Genomic DNA, 19,690 nt, shown 5'->3' on the forward strand with positions numbered 1-19,690 from the left:
TATGATGTACTAGTGGTAGTACCAGTATGATGTCCTAGTGGTAGTAGCAGTATGATGTCCTAGTGGTAGTAGCAGTATGATGTCCTAGTAGTAGTAGCAGTATGATGTCCTAGTGGTAGTAGCAGTATGATGTCCTAGTGGTAGTAGCAGTATGATGTCCTAGTCGTAGTAGGAGTATGATGTCCTAGTAGTAGTAGCAGTATGATGTCCTAGTGGTAGTAGCAGTATGATGTCCTAGTGGTAGTAGCAGTATGATGTCCTAGTGGAAGTAGCAGTATGATGTCCTAGTCGTAGTAGCAGTATGATGTCCTAGTAGTAGTAGCAGTATGATGTCCTAGTAGTAGTAGCAGTATGATGTCCTAGTGGTAGTAGCATTATGATGTCCTAGTGGTAGTAGCAGTATGATGTCCTAGTGGAAGTAGCAGTATGATGTCCTAGTAGTAGTAGCAGTATGATGTCCTAGTAGTCGTAGCAGTATGATGTCCTAGTGGTAGTAGCAGTATGATGTCCTAGTGGTAGTACCAGTATGATGTCCTAGTGGTAGTAGCAGTATGATGTCCTAGTGGTAGTAGCAGTATGATGTCCTAGTGGTAGTAGCAGTATGATGTCCTAGTGGTAGTAGCAGTATGATGTCCTAGTAGTAGGAGCAGTATGATGTCCTAGTGGTAGTAGCAGTATGATGTCCTAGTGGTAGTAGCAGTATGATGTCCTAGTGGTAGTAGCAGTATGATGTCCTAGTGGTAGTAGCAGTATGATGTCCTAGTGGTAGTAGCAGTATGATGTCCTAGTAGTAGTAGCAGTATGATGTCCTAGTGGTAGTAGCAGTATGATGTCCTAGTAGTAGTAGCAGTATGATGTCCTAGTGGTAGTAGCAGTATGATGTCCTAGTGGTAGTTGCAGTATGATGTCCTAGTGGTAGTAACAGTATGATGTCCTAGTGGTAGTAGCAGTATGATGTCCTAGTGGTAGTAGCAGTATGATGTCCTAGTAGTCGTAGCAGTATAATGTCCTAGTAGTAGTAGCAGTATGATGTCCTAGTAGTAGTAGCAGTATGATGTCCTAGTGGTAGTAACAGTACTACCAGTAGAGCTGGTAGTAGCAGTATGATGTCCTAGTGGTAGTAGCAGTATGATGTCCTAGTGGTAGTATCAGTATGATGTCCTAGTGGTAGTAACAGTACAATGTCCTAGTGGTAGTAGCAGTATGATGTCCTAGTGGTAGTACCAGTATGATGTCCTAGTGGTAGTAGCAGTATGATGTCCTAGTGGTAGTAGCAGTATGATGTCCTAGTGGTAGTAGCAGTATGATGTCCTAGTGGTAGTAGCAGTATGATGTCCTAGTAGTAGGAGCAGTATGATGTCCTAGTGGTAGTAGCAGTATGATGTCCTAGTGGTAGTAGCAGTATGAGGTCCTAGTAGTAGTAGCAGTATGATGTCCTAGTAGTAGTAGCAGTATGATGTCCTAGTGGTAGTAGCAGTATGATGTACTAGTGGTAGTAACAGTATGATGTCCTAGTAGTAGGAGCAGTATGATGTCCTAGTGGTAGTAGCAGTATGATGTCCTAGTGGTAGTAGCAGTATGATGTCCTAGTGGTAGTAACAGTATGATGTCCTAGTGGTAGTAGCAGTATGATGTCCTAGTGGTAGTAGCAGTATGATGTCCTAGTAGTAGTAGCAGTATGATGTCCTAATGGAAGTAGCAGTATGATGTCCTAGTAGTAGTAGCAGTATGATGTCCTAGTGGTAGTAACAGTATGATGTCCTAGTGGTAGTAGCAGTATGATGTCCTAGTGGTAGTAGCAGTATGATGTCCTAGTGGTAGTAGCAGTATGATGTCCTAGTGGTAGTAGCAGTATGATGTCCTTGTAGTAGTAGCAGTATGATGTCCTAGTAGTAGTAGCAGTATGATGTCCTAGTGGTAGTAGCAGTATGATGTCCTAGTAGTAGTAGCAGTATGATGTCCTAGTGGTAGTAGCAGTATGATGTCCTAGTGGTAGTTGCAGTATGATGTCCTAGTGGTAGTAACAGTATGATGTCCTAGTGGTAGTAGCAGTATGATGTCCTAGTGGTAGTAGCAGTATGATGTCCTAGTAGTCGTAGCAGTATAATGTCCTAGTAGTAGTAGCAGTATGATGTCCTAGTAGTAGTAGCAGTATGATGTCCTAGTGGTAGTAACAGTACTACCAGTAGAGCTGGTAGTAGCAGTATGATGTCCTAGTGGTAGTAGCAGTATGATGTCCTAGTGGTAGTATCAGTATGATGTCCTAGTGGTAGTAACAGTACAATGTCCTAGTGGTAGTAGCAGTATGATGTCCTAGTGGTAGTACCAGTATGATGTCCTAGTGGTAGTAGCAGTATGATGTCCTAGTGGTAGTAGCAGTATGATGTCCTAGTGGTAGTAGCAGTATGATGTCCTAGTGGTAGTAGCAGTATGATGTCCTAGTAGTAGGAGCAGTATGATGTCCTAGTGGTAGTAGCAGTATGATGTCCTAGTGGTAGTAGCAGTATGAGGTCCTAGTAGTAGTAGCAGTATGATGTCCTAGTAGTAGTAGCAGTATGATGTCCTAGTGGTAGTAGCAGTATGATGTACTAGTGGTAGTAACAGTATGATGTCCTAGTAGTAGGAGCAGTATGATGTCCTAGTGGTAGTAGCAGTATGATGTCCTAGTGGTAGTAGCAGTATGATGTCCTAGTAGTAGAAGCAGTATGATGTCCTAGTAGTAGTAGCAGTATGATGTCCTAGTGGTAGTAGCAGTATGATGTCCTAGTGGTAGTAGCAGTATGATGTCCTAGTGGTAGTAGCAGTATGATGTCCTAGTGGTAGTAGCAGTATGATGTCCTAGTGGTAGTAACAGTACGATGTCCTAGTGGTAGTAGCAGTATGATGTCCTAGTGGTAGTAGCAGTATGATGTCCTAGTGGTAGTAACAGTATGATGTCCTAGTGGTAGTAGCAGTATGATGTCCTAGTGGTAGTAGCAGTATGATGTCCTAGTAGTAGTAGCAGTATGATGTCCTAATGGAAGTAGCAGTATGATGTCCTAGTAGTAGTAGCAGTATGATGTCCTAGTGGTAGTAACAGTATGATGTCCTAGTGGTAGTAGCAGTATGATGTCCTAGTGGTAGTAGCAGTATGATGTCCTAGTGGTAGTAGCAGTATGATGTCCTAGTGGTAGTAGCAGTATGATGTCCTAGTAGTAGTAGCAGTATGATGTCCTAGTAGTAGTAGCAGTATGATGTCCTAGTGGTAGTAGCAGTATGATGTCCTAGTAGTAGTAGCAGTATGATGTCCTAGTGGTAGTAGCAGTATGATGTCCTAGTGGTAGTTGCAGTATGATGTCCTAGTGGTAGTAACAGTATGATGTCCTAGTGGTAGTAGCAGTATGATGTCCTAGTGGTAGTAGCAGTATGATGTCCTAGTAGTCGTAGCAGTATAATGTCCTAGTAGTAGTAGCAGTATGATGTCCTAGTAGTAGTAGCAGTATGATGTCCTAGTGGTAGTAACAGTACTACCAGTAGAGCTGGTAGTAGCAGTATGATGTCCTAGTGGTAGTAGCAGTATGATGTCCTAGTGGTAGTATCAGTATGATGTCCTAGTGGTAGTAACAGTACAATGTCCTAGTGGTAGTAGCAGTATGATGTCCTAGTGGTAGTACCAGTATGATGTCCTAGTGGTAGTAGCAGTATGATGTCCTAGTGGTAGTAGCAGTATGATGTCCTAGTGGTAGTAGCAGTATGATGTCCTAGTGGTAGTAGCAGTATGATGTCCTAGTAGTAGGAGCAGTATGATGTCCTAGTGGTAGTAGCAGTATGATGTCCTAGTGGTAGTAGCAGTATGAGGTCCTAGTAGTAGTAGCAGTATGATGTCCTAGTAGTAGTAGCAGTATGATGTCCTAGTGGTAGTAGCAGTATGATGTACTAGTGGTAGTAACAGTATGATGTCCTAGTAGTAGGAGCAGTATGATGTCCTAGTGGTAGTAGCAGTATGATGTCCTAGTGGTATTAGCAGTATGATGTCCTAGTAGTAGAAGCAGTATGATGTCCTAGTAGTAGTAGCAGTATGATGTCCTAGTGGTAGTAGCAGTATGATGTCCTAGTAGTAGTAGCAGTATGATATCCTAATGGAAGTAGCAGTATGATGTCCTAGTAGTAGTAGCAGTATGATGTCCTAGTGGTAGTAACAGTATGATGTCCTAGTGGTAGTAGCAGTATGATGTCCTAGTGGTAGTAGCAGTATGATGTCCTAGTGGTAGTAGCAGTATGATGTCCTAGTGGTAGTAGCAGTATGATGTCCTAGTAGTAGTAGCAGTATGATGTCCTAGTAGTAGTAGCAGTATGATGTCCTAGTGGTAGTAGCAGTATGATGTCCTAGTGGTAGTAGCAGTATGATGTCCTAGTGGTAGTAGCAGTATGATGTCCTAGTGGTAGTAGCAGTATGATGTCCTAGTAGTAGTAGCAGTATGATGTCCTAGTAGTCGTAGCAGTATAATGTCCTAGTAGTAGTAGCAGTATGATGTCCTAGTAGTAGTAGCAGTATGATGTCCTAGTGGTAGTAACAGTACTACCAGTAGAGCTGGTAGTAGCAGTATGATGTCCTAGTGGTAGTAGCAGTATGATGTCCTAGTGGTAGTATCAGTATGATGTCCTAGTGGTAGTAACGGTACAATGTCCTAGTGGTAGTAGCAGTATGATGTCCTATTGGTAGTAGCAGTACTACCAGTAGAGCTGGTAGTAGCAGTATGATGTCCTAGTGGTAGTAGCAGTATGATGTCCTAGTGGTAGTATCAGTATGATGTCCTAGTGATAGTAGCAGTATGATGTCCTAGTGGTAGTAGCAGTATGATGCCCTAGTGGTAGTAGCAGTATGATGTCCTAGTGGTAGTAGCAGTATGATGTCCTAGTGGTAGTAACAGTACGATGTCCTAGCGGTAGTAGCAGTATGATGTCCTAGTGGTAGTAACAGTATGATGTCATAGTGGTAGTAGCAGTATTATGTCCTAGTGGTAGTAGCAGTATGATGTCATAGTAGTAGTAGCAGTATGATGTCCTAGTAGCAGTATGATGTCCTAGTTGTAGTAGGAGCATGATGTCCTAGTGGTAGTAGCAGTATGATGTCCTAGTAGTAGTAGCAGTATGATGTCCTAGTCGTAGTAGGAGCATGAAGTCCTAGTGGTAGTAGCAGTATGATGTCCTAGTGGTAGTAGCAGTATGATGTCCTAGTGGTAGTAGCAGTATGATGTCCTAGTGGTAGTATCAGTATGATGTCCTAGTGTTAGTAGCAGTATGATGTCCTAGTGGTAGTAGCAGTATGATGTCCTAGTGGTAGTAGCAGTATGATGTCCTAGTGGTAGTAGCAGTATGATGTCCTAGTGGTAGTAGCAGTATGATGTCCTAGTGGTAGTAGCAGTATGATGTCCTAGTGGTAGTATCAGTATGATGTCCTAGTGGTAGTAGCAGTATGATGTCCTAGTGGTAGTAGCAGTATGATGTCCTAGTGGTAGTAGCAGTATGATGTCCTAGTGGTAGTAGCAGTATGATGTCCTAGTGGTAGTAGCAGTATGATGTCCTAGTGGTAGTAGCAGTATGATGTCCTAGTGGAAGTAGCTGTATGATGTCCTAGTAGTAGTAGCAGTATGATGTCCTAGTAGTAGTAGCAGTATGATGTCCTAGTGGTAGTAGCAGTATGATGTCCTAGTGGTAGTAGCAGTATGATGTCCTAGTAGTAGTAGCAGTATGATGTCCTAGTAGTAGTAGCAGTATGATGTCCTAGTGGTAGTAGCAGTATGATGTCCTAGTAGTAGTAGCATCATGATGTCCTAATGGAAGTAGCAGTATGATGTCCTAGTAGTAGTAGCAGTATGATGTCCTAGTGGTAGTAGCAGTATGATGTCCTAGTGGTAGTAGCAGTATGATGTCCTAGTGGTAGTAGTAGTATGATGTCCTAGTGGAAGTAGCAGTATGATGTCCTAGTAGTAGTAGCAGTATGATGTCCTAGTAGTAGTAGCAGTATGATGTCCTAGTAGTAGGAGCAGTATGATGTTCTAGTGGTAGTAGCAGTATGATGTCCTAGTGGTAGTAGCAGTATGAGGTCCTAGTAGTAGTAGCAGTATGATGTCCTAGTAGTAGTAGCAGTATGATGTCCTAGTGGTAGTAGCAGTATGAAGTCCTAGTGGTAGTAACAGTATGATGTCCTAGTAGTAGGAGCAGTATGATGTCCTAGTGGTAGTAGCAGTATGATGTCCTAGTGGTAGTAGCAGTATGATGTCCTAGTAGTAGTAGCAGTATGATGTCCTAGTGGTAGTAGCAGTATGATGTCCTAGTGGTAGTATCAGTATGATGTCCTAGTGGTAGTAACAGTACGATGTCCTAGTGGTAGTAGCAGTATGATGTCCTAGTGGTAGTACCAGTATGATGTCCTAGTGGTAGTAACAGTACAATGTCCTAGTGGTAGTAGCAGTATGATGTCCTAGTAGTAGTAGCAGTATGATGTCCTAGTGGTAGTAGCATTATGATGTCCTAGTGGTAGAAGCAGTATGATGTCCTAGTGGTAGTAGCAGTATGATGTCCTAGTGGTAGTAACAGTATGATGTCCTAGTGGTAGTAGCAGTATGATGTCCTAGTGGTAGTTGCAGTATGATGTCCTAGTGGAAGTAACAGTATGATGTCCTAGTGGTCGTAGCAGTATGATGTCCTAGTGGTAGTAGCAGTATGATGTCCTAGTAGTAGTAGCAGTATAATGTCCTAGTAGTAGTAGCAGTATGATGTCTTAGTAGTAGTAGCAGTATGATGTCCTAGTGGTAGTAACAGTACTACCAGTAGAGCTGGTAGTAGCAGTATGATGTCCTAGTGGTAGTAGCAGTATGATGTCCTAGTGGTTGTATCAGTATGATGTCCTAGTGGTAGTAACAGTACGATGTCCTAGTGGTAATAGCAGTATGATGTCCTAGTGGTAGTAGCAGTACTACCAGTAGAGCTGGTAGTAGCAGTATGATGTCCTAGTGGTAGTAGCAGTATGATGTCCTAGTGGTAGTATCAGTATGATGTCCTAGTGGTAGTAGCAGTATGATGTCCTAGTGGTAGTAGCAGTCCTACCACTAGGACTGTCCTAGTGGTAGTAACAGTACGATGTCCTAGTGGTAGTAGCAGTATGATGTCCTAGTGGTAGTAACAGTATGATGTCCTAGTGGTAGTAGCAGTATTATGTCCTAGTGGTAGTAGCAGTATGATGTCCTAGTAGTAGTAGCAGTATGATGTCCTAGTAGTAGTAGCAGTATGATGTCATAGTAGTAGTAGCAGTATAATGTCCTAGTAGTAGTAGCAGTATGATGTCTTAGTAGTAGTAGCAGTATGATGTCCTAGTGGTAGTAACAGTACTACCAGTAGAGCTGGTAGTAGCAGTATGATGTCCTAGTGGTAGTAGCAGTATGATGTCCTAGTGGTTGTATCAGTATGATGTCCTAGTGGTAGTAACAGTACGATGTCCTAGTGGTAATAGCAGTATGATGTCCTAGTGGTAGTAGCAGTACTACCAGTAGAGCTGGTAGTAGCAGTATGATGTCCTAGTGGTAGTAGCAGTATGATGTCCTAGTGGTAGTATCAGTATGATGTCCTAGTGGTAGTAGCAGTATGATGTCCTAGTGGTAGTAGCAGTCCTACCACTAGGACTGTCCTAGTGGTAGTAACAGTACGATGTCCTAGTGGTAGTAGCAGTATGATGTCCTAGTGGTAGTAACAGTATGATGTCCTAGTGGTAGTAGCAGTATTATGTCCTAGTGGTAGTAGCAGTATGATGTCCTAGTAGTAGTAGCAGTATGATGTCCTAGTAGTAGTAGCAGTATGATGTCATAGTAGTAGTAGCAGTATGATGTCCTAGTAGCAGTATGATGTCCTAGTCGTAGTAGGAGCATGATGTCCTAGTGGTAGTAGCAGTATGATGTCCTAGTAGTAGTAGCAGTATGATGTCCTAGTCGTAGTAGGAGCATGAAGTCCTAGTGGTAGTAGCAGTATGATGTCCTAGTGGTAGTAGCAGTATGATGTCCTAGTGGTAGTAGCAGTATGATGTCCTAGTGGTAGTATCAGTATGATGTCCTAGTGTTAGTAGCAGTATGATGTCCTAGTGGTAGTAGCAGTATGATGTCCTAGTGGTAGTAGCAGTATGATGTCCTAGTGGTAGTAGCAGTATGATGTCCTAGTGGTAGTAGCAGTATGATGTCCTAGTGGTAGTAGCAGTATGATGTCCTAGTGGTAGTATCAGTATGATGTCCTAGTGGTAGTAGCAGTATGATGTCCTAGTGGTAGTAGCAGTATGATGTCCTAGTGGTAGTAGCAGTATGATGTCCTAGTGGTAGTAGCAGTATGATGTCCTAGTGGTAGTAGCAGTATGATGTCCTAGTGGTAGTAGCAGTATGATGTCCGAGTGGAAGTAGCTGTATGATGTCCTAGTAGTAGTAGCAGTATGATGTCCTAGTAGTAGTAGCAGTATGATGTCCTAGTGGTAGTAGCAGTATGATGTCCTAGTGGTAGTAGCAGTATGATGTCCTAGTAGTAGTAGCAGTATGATGTCCTAGTAGTAGTAGCAGTATGATTTCCTAGTGGTAGTAGCAGTATGATGTCCTAGTAGTAGTAGCATCATGATGTCCTAATGGAAGTAGCAGTATGATGTCCTAGTAGTAGTAGCAGTATGATGTCCTAGTGGTAGTAGCAGTATGATGTCCTAGTGGTAGTAGCAGTATGATGTCCTAGTGGTAGTAGTAGTATGATGTCCTAGTGGAAGTAGCAGTATGATGTCCTAGTAGTAGTAGCAGTATGATGTCCTAGTAGTAGTAGCAGTATGATGTCCTAGTGGTAGTAGCAGTATGATGTCCTAGTGGTAGTACCAGTATGATGTCCTAGTGGTAGTAGCAGTATGATGTCCTAGTGGTAGTAGCAGTATGATGTCCTAGTGGTAGTAGCAGTATGATGTCCTAGTGGTAGTAGCAGTATGATGTCCTAGTAGTAGGAGCAGTATGATGTTCTAGTGGTAGTAGCAGTATGATGTCCTAGTGGTAGTAGCAGTATGAGGTCCTAGTAGTAGTAGCAGTATGATGTCCTAGTAGTAGTAGCAGTATGATGTCCTAGTGGTAGTAGCAGTATGAAGTCCTAGTGGTAGTAACAGTATGATGTCCTAGTAGTAGGAGCAGTATGATGTCCTAGTGGTAGTAGCAGTATGATGTCCTAGTGGTAGTAGCAGTATGATGTCCTAGTAGTAGTAGCAGTATGATGTCCTAGTGGTAGTAGCAGTATGATGTCCTAGTGGTAGTATCAGTATGATGTCCTAGTGGTAGTAACAATACGATGTCCTAGTGGTAGTAGCAGTATGATGTCCTAGTGGTAGTACCAGTATGATGTCCTAGTGGTAGTAACAGTACAATGTCCTAGTGGTAGTAGCAGTATGATGTCCTAGTAGTAGTAGCAGTATGATGTCCTAGTGGTAGTAGCATTATGATGTCCTAGTGGTAGAAGCAGTATGATGTCCTAGTGGTAGTAGCAGTATGATGTCCTAGTGGTAGTAACAGTATGATGTCCTAGTGGTAGTAGCAGTATGATGTCCTAGTGGTAGTTGCAGTATGATGTCCTAGTGGAAGTAACAGTATGATGTCCTAGTGGTCGTAGCAGTATGATGTCCTAGTGGTAGTAGCAGTATGATGTCCTAGTAGTAGTAGCAGTATAATGTCCTAGTAGTAGTAGCAGTATGATGTCTTAGTAGTAGTAGCAGTATGATGTCCTAGTGGTAGTAACAGTACTACCAGTAGAGCTGGTAGTAGCAGTATGATGTCCTAGTGGTAGTAGCAGTATGATGTCCTAGTGGTTGTATCAGTATGATGTCCTAGTGGTAGTAACAGTACGATGTCCTAGTGGTAATAGCAGTATGATGTCCTAGTGGTAGTAGCAGTACTACCAGTAGAGCTGGTAGTAGCAGTATGATGTCCTAGTGGTAGTAGCAGTATGATGTCCTAGTGGTAGTATCAGTATGATGTCCTAGTGGTAGTAGCAGTATGATGTCCTAGTGGTAGTAGCAGTCCTACCACTAGGACTGTCCTAGTGGTAGTAACAGTACGATGTCCTAGTGGTAGTAGCAGTATGATGTCCTAGTGGTAGTAACAGTATGATGTCCTAGTGGTAGTAGCAGTATTATGTCCTAGTGGTAGTAGCAGTATGATGTCCTAGTAGTAGTAGCAGTATGATGTCCTAGTAGTAGTAGCAGTATGATGTCCTAGTCGTAGTAGCAGTATGATGTCCTAGTGGTAGTAGCAGTATGATGTCCTAGTAGTAGTAGCAGTATGATGTCCTAGTAGTAGTAGCAGTATGATGTCCTAGTGGTAGTAGCAGTATGATGTCCTAGTGGTAGTAACAGTATGATGTCCTAGTGGTAGTAGAAATATGATGTCCTAGTCGTAGTAGGAGTATGATGTCCTAGTGGTCGTAACAGTATGATGTCCTAGTGGTAGTAGCAGTATGATGTCCTAGTGGTAGTAGCAGTATGATGTCCTAGTGGTAGTAGAAATATGATGTCCTAGTCGTAGTAGGAGTATGATGTCCTAGTGGTAGTAGCAGTATGATGTCCTAGTGGTAGTAGCAGTATGATGTCCTAGTGGTAGTAACAGTATGATGTCCTAGTGGTAGTAGCAGTATGATGTCCTAGTGGTAGTAGCAGTATGATGTCCTAGTGGTAGTAGCAGTATGATGTCCTAGTGGTAGTAGCAGTATGATGTCCTAGTGGTAGTAACAGTATGATGTCCTAGTGGTAGTAGCAGTATGATGTCCTAGTGGTAGTAGCAGTATGATGTCCTAGTGGTAGTAGCAGTATGATGTCCTAGTGGTAGTAGCAGTATGATGTCCTAGTAGTAGTAGCAGTATGATGTCCTAGTAGTAGTAGCAGTATGATGTCCTAGTAGTAGTAGCAGTATGATGTCCTAGTGGTAGTAGCAGTATGATGTCCTAGTGGTAGTAGCAGTATGATGTCCTAGTGGAAGTAGCAGTATGATGTCCTAGTAGTAGTAGCAGTATGATGTCCTAGTAGTAGTAGCAGTATGATGTCCTAGTGGTAGTAGCAGTATGATGTCCTAGTGGTAGTAGCAGTATGATGTCCTAGTGGTAGTAGCAGTATGATGTCCTAGTAGTAGGAGCAGTATGATGTCCTAGTGGTAGTAGCAGTATGATGTCCTAGTGGTAGTAGCAGTATGAGGTCCTAGTAGTAGTAGCAGTATGATGTCCTAGTAGTAGTAGCAGTATGATGTCCTAGTGGTAGTAGCAGTATGATGTCCTAGTGGTAGTAACAGTATGATGTCCTAGTAGTAGGAGCAGTATGATGTCCTAGTGGTAGTAGCAGTATGATGTCCTAGTGGTAGTAGCAGTATGATGTCCTAGTAGTAGTAGCAGTATGATGTCCTATTAGTAGTAGCAGTATGATGTCCTAGTGGTAGTAGCAGTATGATGTCCTAATGGAAGTAGCAGTATGATGTCCTAGTAGAAGTAGCAGTATGATGTCCTAGTGGTAGTAACAGTATGATGTCCTAGTGGTAGTAGCAGTATGATGTCCTAGTGGTAGTAGCAGTATGATGTCCTAGTGGTAGTAGCAGTATGATGTCCTAGTGGTAGTAGCAGTGTGATGTCCTAGTAGTAGTAGCAGTATGATGTCCTAGTAGTAGTAGCAGTATGATGTCCTAGTGGTAGTAGCAGTATGATGTCCTAGTAGTAGTAGCAGTATGATGTCCTAGTGGTAGTAGCAGTATGATGTCCTAGTGGTAGTAGCAGTATGATGTCCTAGTGGTAGTTGCAGTATGATGTCCTAGTGGTAGTAACAGTATGATGTCCTAGTGGTAGTAGCAGTATGATGTCCTAGTGGTAGTAGCAGTATGATGTCCTAGTAGTAGTAGCAGTATAATGTCCTATTAGTAGTAGCAGTATGATGTCCTAGTAGTAGTAGCAGTATGATGTCCTAGTGGTAGTAACAGTACTACCAGTAGAGCTGGTAGTAGCAGTATGATGTCCTAGTGGTAGTAGCAGTATGATGTCCTAGTGGTAGTATCAGTATGATGTCCTAGTGGTTGTAACAGTACGATGTCCTAGTGGTAGTAGCAGTATGATGTCCTAGTGGTAGTAGCAGTACTACCAGTAGAGCTGGTAGTAGCAGTATGATGTCCTATTGGTAGTAGCAGTATGATGTCCTAGTGGTAGTATCAGTATGATGTCCTAGTGGTAGTAGCAGTATGATGTCCTAGTGGTAGTAGCAGTATGATATCCTAGTGGTAGTAGCAGTATGATGTCCTAGTGGTAGTAACAGTATGATGTCCTAGTTGTAGTAGCAGTATGATGTCCTAGTCGTAGTAGCAGTATGATGTCCTAGTGGTAGTAGCAGTATGATGTCCTAGTGGTAGTAGCAGTATGATGTCCTAGTGGTAGTATCAGTATGATGTCCTAGTGGTAGTAGCAGTATGATGTCCTAGTGGTAGTAGCAGTATGATGTCCTAGTGGTAGTAGCAGTATGATGTCCTAGTGGTAGTAGCAGTATGATGTCCTAGTGGTAGTAACAGTATGATGTCCTAGTAGTAGGAGCAGTATGATGTCCTAGTGGTAGTAGCAGTATGATGTCCTAGTGGTAGTAACAGTATGATGTCCTAGTAGTAGTAGCAGTATGATGTCCTAGTGGTAGTAGCAGTATGATGTCCTAGTGGTAGTAGCAGTATGAAGTCCTAGTGGTAGTAACAGTATGATGTCCTAGTAGTAGGAGCAGTATGATGTCCTAGTGGTAGTAGCAGTATGATGTCCTAGTGGTAGTAGCAGTATGATGTCCTAGTAGTAGTAGCAGTATGATGTCCTATTAGTAGTAGCAGTATGATGTCCTAGTGGTAGTAGCAGTATGATGTCCTAGTGGTAGTAGCAGTATGATGTCCTAATGGAAGTAGCAGTATGATGTCCTAGTAGTAGTAGCAGTATGATGTCCTAGTGGTAGTAACAGTATGATGTCCTAGTGGTAGTAGCAGTATGATGTCCTAGTGGTAGTAGCAGTATGATGTCCTAGTGGTAGTAGCAGTATGATGTCCTAGTGGTAGTAGCAGTATGATGTCCTAGTAGTAGTAGCAGTATGATGTCCTAGTAGTAGTAGCAGTATGATGTCCTAGTGGTAGTAGCAGTATGATGTCCTAGTGGTAGTAGCAGTATGATGTCCTAGTGGTAGTAGCAGTATGATGTCCTAGTGGTAGTAGCAGTATGATGTCCTAGTAGTAGTAGCAGTATAATGTCCTACTAGTAGTAGCAGTATGATGTCCTAGTAGTAGTAGCAGTATGATGTCCTAGTGGTAGTAACAGTACTACCAGTAGAATTGGTAGTAGCAGTATGATGTCCTAGTGGTAGTAGCAGTATGATGTCCTAGTGGTAGTAGCAGTATGATGTCCTAGTAGTAGTAGCAGTATAATGTCCTATTAGTAGTAGCAGTATGATGTCCTAGTAGTAGTAGCAGTATGATGTCCTAGTGGTAGTAACAGTACTACCAGTAGAGCTGGTAGTAGCAGTATGATGTCCTAGTGGTAGTAGCAGTATGATGTCCTAGTGGTAGTATCAGTATGATGTCCTAGTGGTTGTAACAGTACGATGTCCTAGTGGTAGTAGCAGTATGATGTCCTAGTGGTAGTAGCAGTACTACCAGTAGAGCTGGTAGTAGCAGTATGATGTCCTAGTGGTAGTAGCAGTATGATGTCCTAGTGGTAGTATCAGTATGATGTCCTAGTGGTAGTAGCAGTATGATGTCCTAGTGGCAGTAGCAGTATGATGTCCTAGTGGTAGTAGCAGTATGATGTCCTAGTGGTAGTAGCAGTATGATGTCCTAGTGGTAGTAGCAGTATGATGTCCTAGTGGTAGTAGCAGTATGATGTCCTAGTGGTAGTAACAGTATGATGTCCTAGTGGTAGTTGCAGTATGATGTCCTAGTGGTAGTAACAGTATGATGTCCTAGTGGTAGTAGCAGTATGATGTCCTAGTGGTAGTAGCAGTATGATGTCCTAGTAGTAGTAGCAGTATAATGTCCTATTAGTAGTAGCAGTATGATGTCCTAGTAGTAGTAGCAGTATGATGTCCTAGTGGTAGTAACAGTACTACCAGTAGAGCTGGTAGTAGCAGTATGATGTCCTAGTGGTAGTAGCAGTATGATGTCCTAGTGGTAGTATCAGTATGATGTCCTAGTGGTAGTAACAGTACGATGTCCTAGTGGTAGTAGCAGTATGATGTCCTAGTGGCAGTAGCAGTACTACCAGTAGAGCTGGTAGTAGCAGTATGATGTCCTAGTGGTAGTATCAGTATGATGTCCTAGTGGTAGTAGCAGTATGATGTCCTAGTGGTAGTATCAGTATGATGTCCTAGTGGTAGTAGCAGTATGATGTCCTAGTGGTAGTAGCAGTATGATGTCCTAGTGGTAGTAGCAGTATGATGTCCTAGTGGTAGTAACAGTATGATGTCCTAGTGGTAGTAGCAGTATGATGTCCTAGTGGTAGTAACAGTATGATGTCCTAGTGGTAGTAGCAGTATGATGTCCTAGTCGTAGAAGCAGTATGATGTCCTAGTGGTAGTAGCAGTATGATGTCCTAGTGGTAGTAGCAGTATGATGTCCTAGTGGTAGTATCAGTATGATGTCCTAGTGGTAGTAGCAGTATGATGTCCTAGTGGTAGTAGCAGTATGATGTCCTAGTGGTAGTAGCAGTATGATGTCCTAGTGGTAGTAGCAGTATGATGTCCTAGTGGTAGTAGCAGTATGATGTCCTAGTGGTAGTAGCAGTATGATGTCCTAGTGGTAGTAGCAGTATGATGTCCTAGTGGTAGTAGCAGTATGATGTCCTAGTGGAATTCCCGCGAGAGAGTAACGGTGTGATTGGATGTTCATTATTTGACTAGGCTACCTGTATCTGACATTGTGTTGTTATTTCACTGATCACTAGGTGTTTTCATTACATTTTTGACAGTGAAACCAGCCTACCCAGGCGAGAAAATAAACTCACCCAAATGTATAGCCCAATTGGAAAGTCTAAATGGACTGTTTGAAAATGTGATAAAAAAAATATATATATATATATATTATGAAAAAAAATAAAACGTGAATCACACTCAGACTTATGACAATCACAGTCCTGGTGGTTTTTGTCCCCCCCCCCCCCCCCCCCACCCCCCACACACACACACACACACACACTTGTGGTAGACATATGCCAGCACCACCCTTGCCAATAGTAGCACAATGAGATTATAGGAAAGAGCAGCGTTGCATCTCGCAGAGTTTGGCTGTCTCAGAGATTAGGGAAAGTCCAAGGAAAACTCTGTGTTGCCTGGTAACTGGATGTACAGGATGTCCATCCACTTGTTTTCATCTCAGATAGACCCTGATGGTACAGTATCACTCTCTCCCTGTCTTTTTCTATCTCGCCCTCTCTCTCCCGTCTGTCTCCCTGTCTCTCTTTCTCTCCCACTCTCTCTCTCCCTTTGTCTCCCTCTATCTCCCTTTGTCTCCCTCTCTCTCCCTTTGTCTTTCTCTGTCTCTCTCTCTCCCTTGTATCTCTCTGTCTCCCTCTCTCTCCCTTTGTCTCCCTCTATCTCCCTTTGTCTTCCTCTCTCTCCCTTTGTCTTTCTCTGTCTCCCTCTCTCTCCCTTTGTCTCTCTCTGTCTCCCTGTCTCTCCTTTTGTCTCTCTCTGTCTCCCTCTCTCTCTCTTTGTCTCCCTTTGTCTTTCTCTGACTCCCTCTCTCTCTCTTTTTCTCCCTCTCTCCCTTTGTCTCTCTCTGTTTCCCTCTCTCTCCCTTTGTCTCCCTTTGTCTCCCTCTCTCTCCCTTTGTCTCTCTCTGTCTCCCTCTCTCTCTCTCCCTTTGTCTCCTTCTCTCCCCCTTTGTCTCTCTCTCTCTCCCTCTGTCTCTCTCTGTTTTCTCTCTCTCCCTTTGTCTCCCTCGCTCTCCCTCTCTCTCTCTCTGTCTCCCTCTCTCTCCCTTTGTCTCCCTCTCTCTCCCTTTGTCTCACTCTCTCTCCCTTTGTCTCCCTCTTTCTCCCTTTGTCTCTCTCTCTCTCCCTTTGTCTCCCTCTCTCTCCCCTTGTCTCTCCCTCTCCCTTTGTCTTTCTCTGTCTCCCTTTGTCTTTCTCTGTCTCCCTTTGTCTCCCTGTCTCCCTCTCTCTCCCTTTGTCTCTCTCTCTCTCCCTTTGTCTCCCTCTCTCTCCCTTTGTCTCCCTCTCTCTCCCTTTGTCTCTCTTTCTCCTTTTGTCTTTCTCTGTCTCCCTCTCTCTCCCTTTGTCTTTCTCTGTCTCCCTCTCTCTCCCTTTGTCTCTCTCTGTCTCCCTCTCTCTCCCTTTGTCTTTCTGTCTCCCTCTCTCTCCCTTTGTCTCTCTCTGTCTCCCTCGCTCTCCCTTTGTCTCCCTCTCTCTCCCTGTCTCTTTCTCGCCCGCCCTTGCTCTCCCTCTCTCTCCCCCTGTCTCTTTCTCTCCTGCCCTCTCTCTCTCCCTTTGTCTCGCTCTGTCTCTTTGTCTCATGCCCTCTCTCTCCCTTTGTCTCTCTCTGTCTCCCTTTGTCTCCCTGTCTCCCTCTCTCTCCCTTTGTCTCCCTCGCTCTCCCTTTGTCTCCCTCTCTCTCCCTTTGTCTTTCTCTGTCTCTCTCTCTCCCTTTGTCTCCCATTCTCTCCCTTTGTCTTTCTCTGTCTCCCTCTATCTCCCTTTGTCTCTCTCTCTCTCCCTTTGTCTTTATCTGTCTCCCTCTCTCTCCCTTTGTCTCTCTCTATCTCCCTCTCTCTCTCTTTGTCTCCCTTTGTCTTTCTCTGTCTCCCCCTCTCTCCCTTTGTCTCCCTCTCTCTCTTTGACTCTCTCTGTCTCCCTCTCTCTCCCTTTGTCTCCATTTGTCTCCCTCTCTCTCCATTTGTCTCTCTCTGTCTCCCTCTCTCTCTCTCTTTGTCTCCCTTTGTCTCCTTCTCTCCCCCTTTGTCTCCCTCTCTCTCCCTCTCTCTCCCTTTGTCTCTCTCTGTCTCCCCCTCTCTCCTTTTGTCTCCCTCTCTCTCCCTTTGTCTCCCTCTCTCTCCCTTTGTCTCTCTCTCTCCCTTTGTCTCCCTCTCTCTCCCTTTTTCTCACTCTCTCTCCCTTTGTCTCCCTCTCTCTCCCTTTCTCTCTCTCTCTCCCTTTGTCTCCCTCTCTCTCCCTTTGTCTCTCTCTCTCCCTTTGTCTTTCTCTGTCTCCATTTGTCTTTCTCTGTCTCCCTTTGTCTCCCTGTCTCCCTCTCTCTCCCTGTCTCCCTCTCTCTCCCTTTGTCTCTCTCTCTCTCCCTTTGTCTCCCTGTCTCCCTCTCTCTCCCTTTGTCTCCCTCTCTCTCCCTTTGTCTCCCTCTCTCTCGCTTTGTCTCTCTCTCTCCCTTTGTCTTTCTCTGTCTCCCTCTCTCTCCCTTTGTCTTTCTCTGTCTCCCTCTCTCTCCCTTTGTCTCTCTCTGTCTCCCTCCCTTTGTCTTTCTGTCTCCCTCTCTCTCTCTTTGTCTCCCTCTCTCTCGCTTTGTCTCTCTCTCTCCCTTTGTCTTTCTCTGTCTCCCTCTCTCTCCCTTTGTCTCTCTCTGTCTCCCTCTCTCTCCCTTTGTCTCCATCTCTCTCCCTGTCTCTTTCTTGCCCGCCCTTTCTCTCCCTCTCTCACCCCCTGTCTCTTTCTCTCCTGCCCTTTCTCTCTCCCTTTGTCTCTCTCTGTCTCCCTTTGTCTCCCTCTCTCTCCCTTTGTCTCTCTCTCTCTCCCTTTGTCTTCCTCTATCTCCCTTTGTCTCTCTCTCTCTCCCTTTGTCTCCCTCTCTCTCCCTTTGTCTCCCTCTCTCTCCCTTTGTCTCCCTCTATCTCCCTTTGTCTCTCTCTCTCCCTTTGTCTTTCTCTGTCTCCCTCTCTCTCCCTTTGTCTCACTCTCTCTCCCTTTGTCTCCCTCTCTCTCCCTTTGTCTCTCTCTCTCTCCCTTTGTCTCCCTCTCTCTCCCTTTGTCTCCCTCTCTCTCCCTTTGTCTCCCTCTCTCTCCCTTTGTCTCTCCCTTTGTCTTTCTCTGTCTCCCTCTCTCTCCCTTTGTCTTTCTCTGTCTCCCTCTCTCTCCCTTTGTCTCACTCTCTCTCCCTTTGTCTCCCTCTCTCTCCCTTTGTCTCCCTCTCTCTCCCTTTGTCTCTCTCTCTCTCCCTTTGTCTCCCTCTCTCTCCCTTTGTCTCCCTCTGTCTCCCTCTCTCTCCCTTTGTCTCTCCCTTTGTCTTTCTCTGTCTCCCTCTCTCTCCCTTTGTCTTTCTCTGTCTCCCTCTCTCTCCCTTTGTATCTCTCTGTCTCCATCTCTCTCCCTTTGTCTCCCTCTCTCTCCCTGTCTCTTTCTCGCCCGCCCTTTCTCTCCCTCTCTCTCCCCCTGTCTCTTTCTCTCCTGCCCTCTCTCTCTCCCTTTGTCTCTCTCTGTCCCTTTCTCTCCTGCCCTCTCTCTGTCTCCCTCTCTCTCCCCCTCTCGCATACTTAAACAAAATGTTTTATTTCACCTTTATTTAACCAGGTAAGCCATTTGAGAACAAGTTCTCATTTACAACTGTGACCTGGCCAAGATAAAGCAAAGCAGCACGTACCACACACACAATAAGTGAAACCTGCTCCTGAAGGATTCATTATTATAGTAAAAAATGTCAAGATGCTCCTCATTATTGTCATCAGGATTTTTTTATTTATTACAAAGTATCTAAAAACAGGCAACTGAGGTATATCTGTCTGTCCTACAGGTGGGATGGTTGTGTGTGTGTTGGGTAGGGGTACCATATACAGAGAAAGCAGTGTGAGTGGACATGGCAATACTTACAGGGGACATTTTGAGAAACAGTCATGTTTTGAGTCCCATGACACATTGTGGACTGAACCTATTTTTCCCATTCAAAGAAAATCAAAATGGATACAGTGACACCAACCAGATTTACAAAGATTCTATCTGCTTTCTTTTACAAAGGCATAAAAGACAAAAAATAAACACTTAGTAAATCTATATTTACAAGAAACCATACTAATGATGTAATCAACAGCAAAAACACGTTTGATTGGTTTGCTGTGTCTGTGTGTTTGAAAGAGAGAGAAGAAAAGAGAGAGAAGAAAAGAGAGAGAAGAAAAGAGAGAGAAGAAAAGAGAGAGAAGAAAAGAGAGAGAAGAGAGAGAAGAGAGAGAAGAGAGAGGAGAGAAGAGAGAGAGAGAGAGAAGAGAGAGTGAAGAGAGAGAAGAGAGATAAGAGAGAGAGAAGATAGATAAGAGAGAGAGAAGATAGATAAGAGAGAAAGTAGATAGATAAGAGAGAGAAGAGAGATAAGAGAGAGAGAAGAGAGAGAGAAGAGAGATAAGAGAGAGAGAAGAGAGATAAGAGAGAGAAAAGAGAGAGAGAGAAGAGAGATAAGAGAGAGAAAAGAGAGAGAGAGAAGAGAGAGAAGAGAGAGAGAGAAGAGAGAGATGAGGGAGAAAAGAGAGAGAGAGAGAGAGAGAGAGAGAGAAGAGAGAAAAGAAAAGGGAGAGAGGTGGGAGAGAGAGAGAGAGAGAAGATATATAGATAAGAGAGAGACAGAGAAGAAAAAGAGATAAGAGAGAGAGGAGGGAGAGGTTATTCGTGGCACGCTTTTAAATCAGGAAAATATTGTCTGAGATTGTTGGAAACCAGAGAGGCTCATATAGGGATTTGA

This window comes from Oncorhynchus clarkii, chromosome 24 (genome assembly GCF_045791955.1).
Source record: "Oncorhynchus clarkii lewisi isolate Uvic-CL-2024 chromosome 24, UVic_Ocla_1.0, whole genome shotgun sequence".
In the NCBI taxonomy this organism is placed as follows: domain Eukaryota; kingdom Metazoa; phylum Chordata; class Actinopteri; order Salmoniformes; family Salmonidae; genus Oncorhynchus; species Oncorhynchus clarkii.